At 40.4% G+C, this 12,145-nt stretch overlaps 1 long non-coding RNA gene across 4 annotated transcripts in view; it reads left to right on the top strand.

Annotated features, from left to right (window-relative positions):
* Positions 1 to 11,302, top strand: part of LOC111872976 — a 20,475-nt gene extending 9,173 nt beyond the window's left edge. For 2 of the 4 annotated variants that reach the window (XR_004513962.1, XR_002844326.2), the window contains exons 2-4: positions 658 to 785; positions 7,970 to 8,075; positions 10,602 to 11,302. This is a non-coding gene — a long non-coding RNA (uncharacterized LOC111872976). Of the gene's footprint in view, positions 41 to 114; positions 262 to 657; positions 786 to 7,969; positions 8,076 to 10,601 lie in introns of those variants that run through there. The other 2 variants (XR_002844324.2, XR_002844325.2) reach the window with 2 other exon arrangements.
* Positions 11,303 to 12,145: the final 843 nt, after the last annotated feature.

Below are 12,145 nucleotides of genomic sequence, written 5' to 3'. Positions count from 1 at the left end.
CTATCTTAGAACAGCGAACTCTGCAATCATTCTGATACAGGTATTTACATTATGTTTGTATTCTTTCTTTGTTAATATATTATATTTATTCTTTGTTAATAATTGATTTGGCTATTTCTGTTTGGGTATTTCCGCCTTGCTGATTTCTTTGTCCTCCCCTGCTCGCCCTGTCCTGTGATCACGAGAACCTATACGCAACCTGGAGTATCCTCTGTAGGGTACCTACGCTTCGGTATGACATGTATATTTTCATGTTTATCTGTAAGTATATTATAAAATTTCGTTCTTTAAATTTTAACTATACAAATATGGTGTGTATACAGCTTAGACTTGTTTCTTATGTGTGTTCTTACATTTTGATAAATTAGCTTAATTCATATGATTTCATATTAAGGTATGATTTTGGAGTTTCTTGTGATGTTCTTATTATGACCAATATACGTTTTTATTTTCATTTTATTTTTATTGACAAATGTGTTTTACATGTATTATGTTTGTATTTTCTACTTTGTATTTTGACAATCTGCTTGTTTGTAAAGCAATGATTTTTTATCTGACTGTTCCTATATCCGATGGTTGTTCTCACAACATTGTAAAGATCTTATGGAATATAAATAAATTAAGAATTAAGAATGACCTTTAACTCTTTGTTAACAGTTCTGGGCAGAGAAGCTGCTGTGCCAAGGGATGGATCACCTCATTTTCTTAGCACGGAAAGCCACACAGGATATTTGCTCAAGTTCTCCTCAACTGTGCACCAGTTATTATGGTCCCAATCACTAAAGGTATGTAGCTCATTTGATATAGAATGCTTTTATAGCTGGGCTATGCTGCTGACTGCAGGCCCCTTACAAGTATGCACAGTATTTCACTTGGATGAGTTAAATGCAAGGTTTAGAGAAGCTGACATTGTTCAGAATTGGAGACAGGCAGGGACAGGTTACACCAGGGCTAAGAATCAGATTATATAAGAGAACTAGTGGTAAAGCTCCATACAACATGGCGGACGTAGGAGTGCGGGAAGGCAACGAGTCTATACTTTATTCTAGTGAAATAAATGAAAAAAGAGCTGAATGTTGTGAAAGATGTATTACGTTGGAAAACCAACTTCTCAGTGCCCAGAAGAAACTGAAGACTGCGAAATTAATTATAGATTTACTTTTAGAGGACGTCAAAGAGTCCAGCTGAGGCTGATACTAACCCCATGCGAAATAATGAAGATGGATCTCAGTTATCTTTAAATGAAAGAAATTGGATCCAAAGTCCAATAAACTCACATAAAGTAAAAGTAAAGTTTAAAGACCAGAGTGAAATATATTTTTTAAAAAAAATAATCGTTTCCTGATTCTGGGCAACTTTGTCCCTAAACTGGAGAGCCACTTTAACGGGCTTGGGCAGGTTCCTGGCATCACTAGCCTTCAGCCTGGCCCCTGATTTCGGCCTGTAGTTGTCAATGCCTTTGATGAGCCATTGACCAGACTGTTGATCCGCACATGTGTAAATAAGTGCACCCTCCAGTATGTAGGATTTCAGTTGTGGTAGTTTTCCCTTTGGAGTCCCACATAACACCTCCCCCAGTGCTTCCGGAATGGAGTTCTGGTCATCTTTGTTAACCTTATCCTCAGCATAAGTTTCCTTGAAGATAGCTACTTTTATATTGGTCAGAGCCTCCTTGTAAGTCCCTGGTCCCTTAGAGTCCCTGAGCCTTTTTGGAGCTCTGGCCATTTCTGTTGGGATACTGCCTTCCAACCTTGGCCTCTTAAAAGGTCCTGGTGGGGGTTTCTCCCTGCTTGGGTGAACCTGTATTTCCAGGTTGCTGACTGCCCCCAGTTCCTGCTTTGCTTGCCCCAGCTCTTGCCTTTTTTTAATTTTATGTCTAGCGCATCCAGACAAGGCCTTCTTCGCTAGATGGGGTCCACCTACTCTAGAGACTAGGTGTCCCAGTCCTTCTCCTGCTGCAGGTGTTCACCAGCGCTTCCAGCCCCCTGCTGAAGCATTTCTCGTAGGGATCAACTTGGAAGGGAATCCCTCTTCAGTTGAAGGTCCTTACAACCGGTTTTTGATTTGGTTCCTTTCATTTTGGTCCTACGAGTCATGGGGATTTAAAAGGTCACCACTTGCAGCGCCCCACACAGGTGGAAGGCATAAATACAACGGCATGCTGCCTGGTGCCCCGGGGAATCGTTCAAGACACTGGCTAACTACCACCCCAGTGCCACGCAGCCCTCGGCACGATGCCTCACACCTTGGCTTAGGTGGTTTGGTCCTGTTATGAATAAGACCCTCACAGACCTCCAGGACCTAGAGTGCCTGTTCAGGGGGAGAGGGGTATCCCAGATGATCAATGGGAGTGTGATACCAGCTAGTCTTGAGGTTGCGACCAGGGAAACGTGCATGAGAGAGTTGACCCTGGGTGTGGCCTATGAGCTCCCCCATTCCCACCCCTCCACATGGGTTGGTCAAACCATTTTAGAGTGTTGAGCCTGAAGGCTTGCGGCATCTTATCGGTACTCTTAGGGAGACAACTCAAGTAGCCGAAGCTACCTCCACATGAGTGCTCACCCGAATTCATCCCAGGTAGACCATAGTGATACCCAAGAGTCATTATGCCATTGCCCTTTATGGGAATTTAGCCGCCAGTCCTGGCAGGTCATACTAATCCAGACCCCGAGACTGTCATTGCCCAGCGAGACCACAAGGAGGTGTTCCAAAGCTGTGTCCCAACGCGTCCCTGGTCCATGATGCGTCCCCACCAAAGACAGAGCTGTAGTTCAGCCAACTTCCTTGAGGATGATGTCATTACTACCTGTAACACGTGACCTAAGAAAGTCACAGTTACCCCGCAGAAGCAGTTCAAGGCTTATAGTTCCCTGGCTTTACCCAACTCATATTAGTGTTGTGAACTCACTTCTTTAAACAAGGATATAAAAATACTTTATCTTGGATACTAGGCTGCCAGGGATGTCACTCTCCAGGGCAATTTGGTACCTGGTGTTTCAGATTTGGATTTCAGGACCACCTTCTGTCAGTCTGTTTTGGTCACATGGAAAGGGACTGACAAAATATCCAGGGCAACAACCTAGGGGTTTTTGTCCCATCCATATTGATGAAATCATGCTAATTTAGTACAAGTTGGCCACACCTGTTTTTCGCACTCCACCTTCTGTGTATCCCCCCACTATATCATCATATGTGAATAGCTTCACATGCCATGCACTCTTGTGGAAGTACTTTTTGGGTATGCTGACCCAAGTTTCGGCCTTTGGATTAGCTACTGATATGGATCCTGTCTCAGATGTATACTTATCCATACTTCTGCTATAAAACCTAGTAAAATGCCCTATATCTGTTATTACCTCACCATTTTATCTAACTTCGTGAACTACTGCAATGACAGTGTTGCATTTCTATAATTCCAATTTCAGTTGACAAGAATAAACTTAGCACATTCCAAGCAGCAGGCTCTAAGTTACCATCCTAATAACCTTTCCTCAGCTCTGTTGTATCCTAGTATTTCAAGGGTACTCAGGTTCGCTGAGCAGTTAGTGGATTCGATGTGTGGCGGGGTTAATTAACAGGTGACAACAGAAAGGTTACCTAGATCAGTATTTTATTATGAAAATAATGACTTCTTGATAAAATATACAGGCACTATAGTATTCCCTCTACAGGTGTGGTAGCCCCAGCTCATTCGCTGTGCTCTATTCTGTCTTAAGTTATGATGTGTACTCTCTCGCTGTCAGACCTTCACATTTGAATCATTCTGGATCGCCAGCCTGTGCTTCATACCATACTCACATGTGGAAGGGAGACCACACAGTAATTTGTTTAGTCTGTGCACTATGCTGGCTAGACACTGCGAACCAGTCCACAGCTTTGAAAAAATACGTAAAACGCCTTCCTGCTGTACTCTATAACTACGGAATGCACATGACCATCACACAATTATAACAATGCACCCACCTTCACTTCCACATATGCAACAGCTGTTTCTAAAAATTTTTCATCTGGCAATGGTGGTTGGTTTCTTTGTATTATTTTGTGAGGTGAGGATATTAGCCTCATGTTCAACCCCCAACCTGAAGGACCAGGAGCTACCCTCTTACCATTTGGCCTGTCTTGCATGGGTGACACTACCAGGAGCTTACACATCCCCTAGCATAGTTCAGAGTGATCAGTACACACAGACCACCTCACCACATTAAAGTAGTAACCCAGGACAAAGGTCCCATAACCATACACTGAATTCTTTGCTGTTGGCAGCAGTGTTAAATAAACTGTAAACAGATTAAATCAGTCTGCTTGGAGAAGGATGTACGATTGTGATGATGTGCAGTGGACTAACCCTGTAGATTTTTTTGCTTTTAGTTTCTGGGGCATTTCTTTCTCTTCCCACACAGTACTCTGAAGATAGAGGCAACATCTTCCTCTGAAATGGTAACCACATACTAGGTCAGCTTTGTCGTAAGCCAGAAGATATCAGTCTAAATCAGCCATGTCAAACATGCGGCCCCCATAGCCACAAAGTGCGGCCCCACAACTTTTATAGCTAATTGATATTAAAATCAATATTAAAATTTAGTAATATTTTTTGTAAAGCCAATTTTCCAACAGACCAGAAGACAAGAAGTCTTATGCAGACATAAATTAGCAGGCTCCAGGAAAAGTGATTCTGAGAATTGCAGAAGGGTTTGTCCAACTAACGGTTTGTAAAGTTCGTGAAGGACAAACTATTGTATTTCAGAAGGTTAGTGCACTAAAATCAGCACAGCCTCACCACCCCAAGTATTTCCAAGAATCCCTTTTGGAGGCATAGTAAGAATGCAAGGAAGGGGTGGCAACTGACAGACAAGTGCAAGGGATTTCTGCCTTCAAAACTAGGTTGCAGCCCCCAGCCATTGTCTAATGGGCTGCTAGCAAACTTTCACTTTTATGACCATTGAGACAAGATACACCTTCCTACTAGTCCTGTAGTCTCCTGTACATTGTCATTCAGTTCATTTTCACACAGCTGATGTTACATTGTGATGAATGTGTAAAAGTTATAATTAAACATTAAATTATCAACTACGCGTTTTCTTGTATATGTACAGTAACTTTTAAAGGGTAATGTCACTTTCAAAAATTCAAGTAGCAAAACAAGAACTATTGAAAGTGAGCGCCGTGTTTTTCAAGAAAAATGGGAAATCGCTTATTTCTGTTGTGAAATAGAAGGTAAAATTACATGTTTGATTTGTGGGCAAAATATAAGTGTTCCACTTTAGGTAATTATATTGAAATTATTCCTAAATAATAAATAGAATTAAATTTCCTTGTATCAAAATCTAATATATATTTCTATTTTGAAGTGCGGCCCTCGACTATTATTTATAGAGCTGAGGTGGCCCACTGTACAAGTTGAGTTTGACATGCCTGGTCTAAATGATCACCTCTGTGAAGGCCTTTGTCTTCACAAAGGACAAGAGAGCTTCTCAGCATATAAAATAATGATGTAAACTCTGACGCATCATTTTGTATCCGGAGTAACTGGTCCAATGGAACATAAAAAATAAATTCTGTCTGTATAGTGATTAGGTTTGCAACAGTAGAGGTATATTAAAGAGTGAACATTAATGGCAGTGAGGCAGTCTTACAAAAAGAGTGTTGGAGCAAAAGAAACAGTGAAATTCCTTTTTTAATGAGTGTCTGGGGAATGGATTTTATTACACTACAGAGGATTATACAAAATTATATCAAGAAAACTTTCATCTTCCTATAAAATGTACCATATATAATTATAAATTAATGGCATGAAATAAACAGAATGGTTGCGTAATAATGATTTACAGAAGAGGAAAAAGAAGAACATGTGGTTTTGCTTCAACCACAGTCTGCTAAATTGAGTTACATGTTCCAAAGGCTGGAAATTTTGTACAGTAAATATGAGTTGAAATTCACTAAAATAATAATACAGTAGAGGGGCGCGTGGTAGCGTAGTTGATTTAGGCACTGTACTACAACCGGAAGGTCATGGGTTTGATTCCCAGTGTCACTGGATTTTTCAGTTGACTTAATCCTTCCAGCCACAGTTTAACTGCTCTTCCATTTTTTGGTTAAGTTGGGTAGCCACCGTTGATGAATCTAATTCTAACTGTCCTCTTCTCTCTACTCACCCCTGGTCCTTTTGTTGAGTGCCACATGATCTTAAAACCATGTTGAAGAATATTACGAGTGATGTGGATGGAAAAAGGGAGGTGTGCGCATGAGGATTCCGCTCAGGGCTTAATGGGCCTTGCTCTGATGAGAGAGGTTTGCTTGAAGAAGTCACTGGACCACACTTTGCTGATGAAACGGTTGAACTTGATTTATTGATCACAACACTACAGGATGTTACAAATTAGTTTAGGTCAATGATACAGCTGCTCTTGTACACAACTGTGCACAACACCCAGTGATTACATTGAATACACAGAATATTATGGCTGCACACACAACCTGATCTCTCTCTCTGATGAGCGCCATCCGAAATCAGCCTTTAAATAATCTCTAATAATGTAATATTTCCAGAACCTTCCGCATTGGGATTTTTCTTGAAGCTTTCACACTGTTCTACAGATTGAGAACGTTCTGGAAGGTGTCTTCAGTTGGACTGGTGGGAGAGGAAAGCGATTCATATACCACACCGGCTATCAAAGATCTTTCTAATAACTCTTATCTAAACATTCCTTGCCACAAATTCTCAGAACAGTTACAGCAAAAATGGGTATAAGTCACAAAATTGGCATTAAGTCCTGAGTATTAATGGAATTGAAATTTATATTATAGTTGGTAATATTTTAGAATGATGCCAGTAGGTTACAACAGTATGGCCCTGGGGTTGACTCAGCTTCTAACAGAAATGAGTACTAGGAATCTTCCTGGGGGTAAAGGGCGGCTGGCGCATAAAGCTGACATCATCACTGCCATCTGCAAGCCAGTTGTCTAGAAAATGTGGGAGCCTCGACAGCCTGTTATAGAGATAGCCTCTGTTATCCAGCATGTATGGAAAGTGGGGTGTCCCAGTTGCATGAGGTAAACTCAGTCCTCTCTCAATTTTCACGTTTTTCCAGTCCTGTAACATTTCCATTTTCTGTTTCGAAGTCAAAACAACATTCTTTTTATTTTTTTCAGTCATTGTTTACATTCCCTACAGTATGGACAATACTCTGTGAGATGAGGCACTGATTAATATTATAATTTACTTTACTACATCTACATTACGAGGCTCATACACAATTTTATATACGCATAAGTATGAATATTCCAACTTGTCCGTGGGAATGAAACAAAAAGCAAATCACAAACCAATGACTGACACGTTGATGTAAAAACACCAAAAGAATTTTATTCTTATTTTATATCATACTTCTGTTTTATATAACTTGATTTATTGTATTTTTTACGTCAAGTGTTTTTATATATTTTAATAATATTGTATCCAATCTTGTTGGTGCTGCGGTTCAGTGGTGTGTGTATATGTGTGTAAATCATGTGTTTGCCTGATGATGGCTATCAATAGCCGAAACATGTAGCAGGGCCAAAAATGGTCTGATCTTGATATTAGTTGTGTTGTGACATATATAATAAAGAGGTTGTCAAAACAACATGTTTGCACTTCAGTTTGTTTTCGAATTATCTTAGACAATGAAGTGGATTGATAGGTGAAAGATTTTGGATATACTGTAATGGAAGGTGGGAGAAGTGATGAGTGAATATTGGCATGTCACAGCTCTGTTCCTGAAGTAACTTATACAATAGTAAATTTTATTTGTAACTTTTTTCCAGTTACATTAGAGTTCTGGATGTTTACTGTACATTGTTCATATTGGGCTTCGGCTGGGAACATAAAAATATTTTTGTATGAGACTTCACTGTATGTTTATTCATTGGGCACTGTGATTTACCAGTGTTTCATTCTGACATTACAGACATGTGTTTGGTTTGTTCACAGATTATCTGAAGAGACAGTGAACGCATGATAACCACCTGAAGCAGGAGAGAAGATAGATGGAATGAAATGTCAAGAAGTGGGGCCTCTACAGTTCCCAGATGCAAGCGTAATATGAAATTAATCTGTAAACGTTGTAATTGTATCTTAGTAGATTCTGAAAGAGTAGATGTCCCCCCCCCACCATCACCTGATTGAAACAGATCCAGTTTCTGAAACATGTTCTGAAGTTTTTAGAATACTGGACGATGGACAAAGACCAAAACTTCCGTAATTCCAAATTTGTTTTCTGACCAAATGAGATTGCTAATTCAAAATTTGGAACATTTGTGTTGAAATATTCTCTGGCTGCATTATAGTGATGTTACTGAAATAGTTTTCTGAGGGAGAAATGACCTTCATGTAGAGTCTATAGTGGATTTTTATTATTTGAATGGTTTGTTCAACCATATCAGAAGCTCAGACAACATAGCATCACTAAGCGAGTCAGCTCAGGCAGTAACACTTGACATGTATTCAGTATTTTATTCAAACCTCAGCTGGGATACAGACTGTCTTGACTGAAGTTTTCAACGTTTTTCAATTAGTCACCCTTACCATTATATGCTATATAGTCTAAGCAACTGGCAGTATCATTAAATAAACAATGTCAAATGGTAGGATAGTAAATTATAAATCAGAAGGGATGTGGGAGACATTTGCCTGAAATAACTAGGTTAGGAATTGAGAAAAATCACAAAAATCTCAGAATAGGTGATGTTCAGGGTAAGAATGGAACCTAGGCCCTTTTGAAGAGGAAGCAGGCATGCTAAGTGCACATTGTAACCATATCTACACATTTGGTCAGGAGTAAGTTCTCTGCATTAGGATGTGTGCCTTACATTTTTGTCAGTCATGCTGAGATGGCAATTGAATATTTATGAGTGCTATCAAAAAGTTTCCGAAATTTGAATTTTGCACGCGAATGGTTATGAGTACATCGAAATACCGCTAGGTGTCTCCCAACACACCCTTCATGAATCAGTGTGGCAAGCGGCATCGAGTTGAGTGGTTGGGTTTATTGTTGGTGAACATATTTCCATTGTTGTGTTTCCATGAGTTTGCGGTTTTGCGATGGCTGACCTGAGAGAGCAGCGTGTCTGTATAAAGTTTTGTTTTAAACTTGGGAAAACCACTGTAGAATGTTGAAGCAAGCTTTTGGTGACAAAAGTTTAGGCCAGACACAAACTTACAACTGGTATAAGTGTTTCAAAAATGGCTGGACATTGACTGATGACGACGATCGTTCGGGACGGCCATCAGCTGGCATCACACCAGAAAATGTCGCGAAAGTTAGGGATCTGATTCTGCAAGATTGTAGACTGACCATCCAAGACCTCTGTAACACCTTGGGACTAAGTTATGGTACATGTCAACGAATTTTGTTAGAGGAACTGAACATGAGGAGGATTGTAGCAAAGTTTGTGCCACGACTGCTGCAAAATGAACAGAAGCAGCATCTCTTGGAAGTCTGCAGGGAACTTCAACAACAGTTTCAAAAGGATCCAAACTTTCTTTCAAAGGTTGTCACTGGTGACAAAAGTTGGGTTTATGGCTATGAGCCTGAAAGTAAGCAGCAATTGTCACAATGGAAGAGCCCTTCTTCACCTTGGCCAAAAAACGCTTGACAAGTTAAGAGCAACATTAAGACCATTTTGATCTGTTTTTCTTTTTTTTATATTGACGGGATTGTTCATAAGGAGTTCATCCCTCCTCGTCAGACAGTCAATAAAGAGTTCTATCGCAATGTTCTAAGGCGTTTGAGGGAGGACATGAGGAGAAAACGTCCAGAGAAGTGGCGCAGAACGACTGGGTACTCCACCATGACAACACATGACCGTATACGGCTTACATTGTGCAGGAATTCTTGGCTAAAAACAAGATGGCAGTTGTTCCTCACCCACCATATTCGCCAGACTTAGCTCCATGCGACTTCTTTCTCTTCCCCAAGATGAAAATCAAGTTGAAGGGCGAAGATTTGATACAGTTGAGGAAATTCAATTGGAAATGCAGACGGTACTAAACACCCTAACAAAGAAAGACTTCCAGGATGCATTTCAAAAGTGGCAGAAATGCTGGGATCAGTGTATGCGCTCCCAAAGGGGACGTTATAGTTTTTATTAACTTATTTCAGGAACTTTTGGATAGCACCATGTATTTAGCAATGCTTTTTCACCTATGTAGGTTACATTACCATTTGATGGTAGGACAGTTGTGAATGAGGCACTGGAAAGGTTGTAGCTGTGATCTGTTTTAAGGGATGGGCTGAGGAGACTGACTTTATAGTCAGTGATTAAGTAAATTAGACTGATTTTCATTGGTCCAGTCTTAGATAAATTTTGGCTGAATTATCTATCATGTCTGTTTTACTTAGATTGGTACAAGTATGTTCTCTGAAACAGTATGATCTAGAAAAGCCTTCTGATATATGGTAAATTGGGATTTACATATTAAATAGTATTGAAGCACAAAATGTGTATTAGTAATGTTTCTATTTTTGTATTACATGAATGTATTTAAAGATGCTAATGTTCCATAGCAACTTCTCACCCCATTATGAGGGTTTTTGTTCTAATTTTGTTTTGTTTGTTTGCAGGTTGGGGAGAGCACAGTGGCAAGTAAGGACAGCTACACACTGGAGAGGACATGTGCACAGGCTCATCAAAAAATGGCGCGTTTTGAGACAATGTGCATAAAGGACTTCAACTCTCAACAGCAACACATTACAACATATAGTGTGAGTAGTCTTTTATTCCTTGCACACAAATACATCACTCAAGTTATGAGAGTTCTTGCTTTATATATATATATAAAACTTTAAAGTTCATCATTCCAAATTACTATGTGTACATAGTGCTTGAAGAGCTACTAGTAATACATAGTTAACAGTAGCAATTAAGAAGATTAAGAACAATGAACTGTAGAAGCAATTGTTGCAAATAAACAACTCACTTTTTTATTGTGCTGATGAGATTTGAAGTCCATATTGCACAATTTTTCATCATGCCTGTGCACATACTCGTATCCTCTGCAGCTCGCATACTCTTATACTTCTCAAAGTCCTCCTCCAAAGAAAAATAAAAAACTAATGTTAATTTTCAACATAATCTTTAAAGAAATGTGCAGAAATATTAGAGTGAACTTTATGTTTACATGAAAAAAACAATAATGTAGAAGTTTGGATTGAACCTGATACCTCCTGAATACTAGGCTGCAGTACTAACCTCTAGACCCCTCTGGCAGCCTGGCAATTGTTACTCTTAGAACTCTACTTAAATTGAAGAAAGCAGTCTTCTGGGATGTGGCACTGTGTAGATGTGGTGTTAACCTACGTTTCGGAGGAACGTATCGCCTCCATCTTCAGGATAGAAGGAAAAATAAGAAAATCTGCAAGCGAAGAGACCGCGAGAACCAGTACAAGCAGACTGGTGTTGGAAATAAACACAGCTATGTGAGAGCAATGAAGGAAGGGTGGGGCAAGTCTACATGGGAATTCAGTGGAGTGGGAGGGGGAAAGGGGCTGGGACAGAAGCAGGGTTTTGTATATGATATTGTGTCGGGGGAGAGAAAGGCAAGGTTTAAGGGAGGGCACTAACCCTTAAGCTGGGGGGGGGGTTGCTATGTTAGTGAGTCATGGCCTGTGTAGCCTTGTGGATCTGGCGTCATGTCCCGGTGGGTTTCTTAGGGAACAGATTAGAGGCTTCCATGACTTGCTGAGAGAAACCCCCCCCCTCTCTGTCCATATTTTCGGGGTGGAGTTCAATCTCAATGGCTTCCCCAATGATGCGATCCATATATCAGGTCTTGGTGGCGAGGATGGAGGTATTCTGAAGCTGAATGCAGTGTTCCAAATCGATGCTGTGTTCAGCTACAGCTGACTTGTCTGGATGTTCGAGATGGATGTGCCGCTTATGCTCCTTCAACCTCATAATCCATGGAGCGGCCCATCTGCCCAATATAGACTTTGCCGCACTCGCATGGGATACTGTATACACCAGTGTCCTTAGTCCCAGCTATCTTTGTCCGGCCGGATGAAACTGGATATTTTGCTTGGAGGCAGACCCACTGATTTGATATTGTGCCACGACAGCACTCTGCTGATACGGTTGAATATGGTCCTGACATAGGAAAGGAAGGCGA

The sequence above is a fragment of the Cryptotermes secundus genome, unplaced genomic scaffold (assembly GCF_002891405.2).
Source record: "Cryptotermes secundus unplaced genomic scaffold, Csec_1.0 scaffold1266, whole genome shotgun sequence".
NCBI classification, from domain to species: Eukaryota; Metazoa; Arthropoda; class Insecta; order Blattodea; family Kalotermitidae; genus Cryptotermes; species Cryptotermes secundus.
This window is presented reverse-complemented; position numbering and strand designations above follow the sequence as displayed.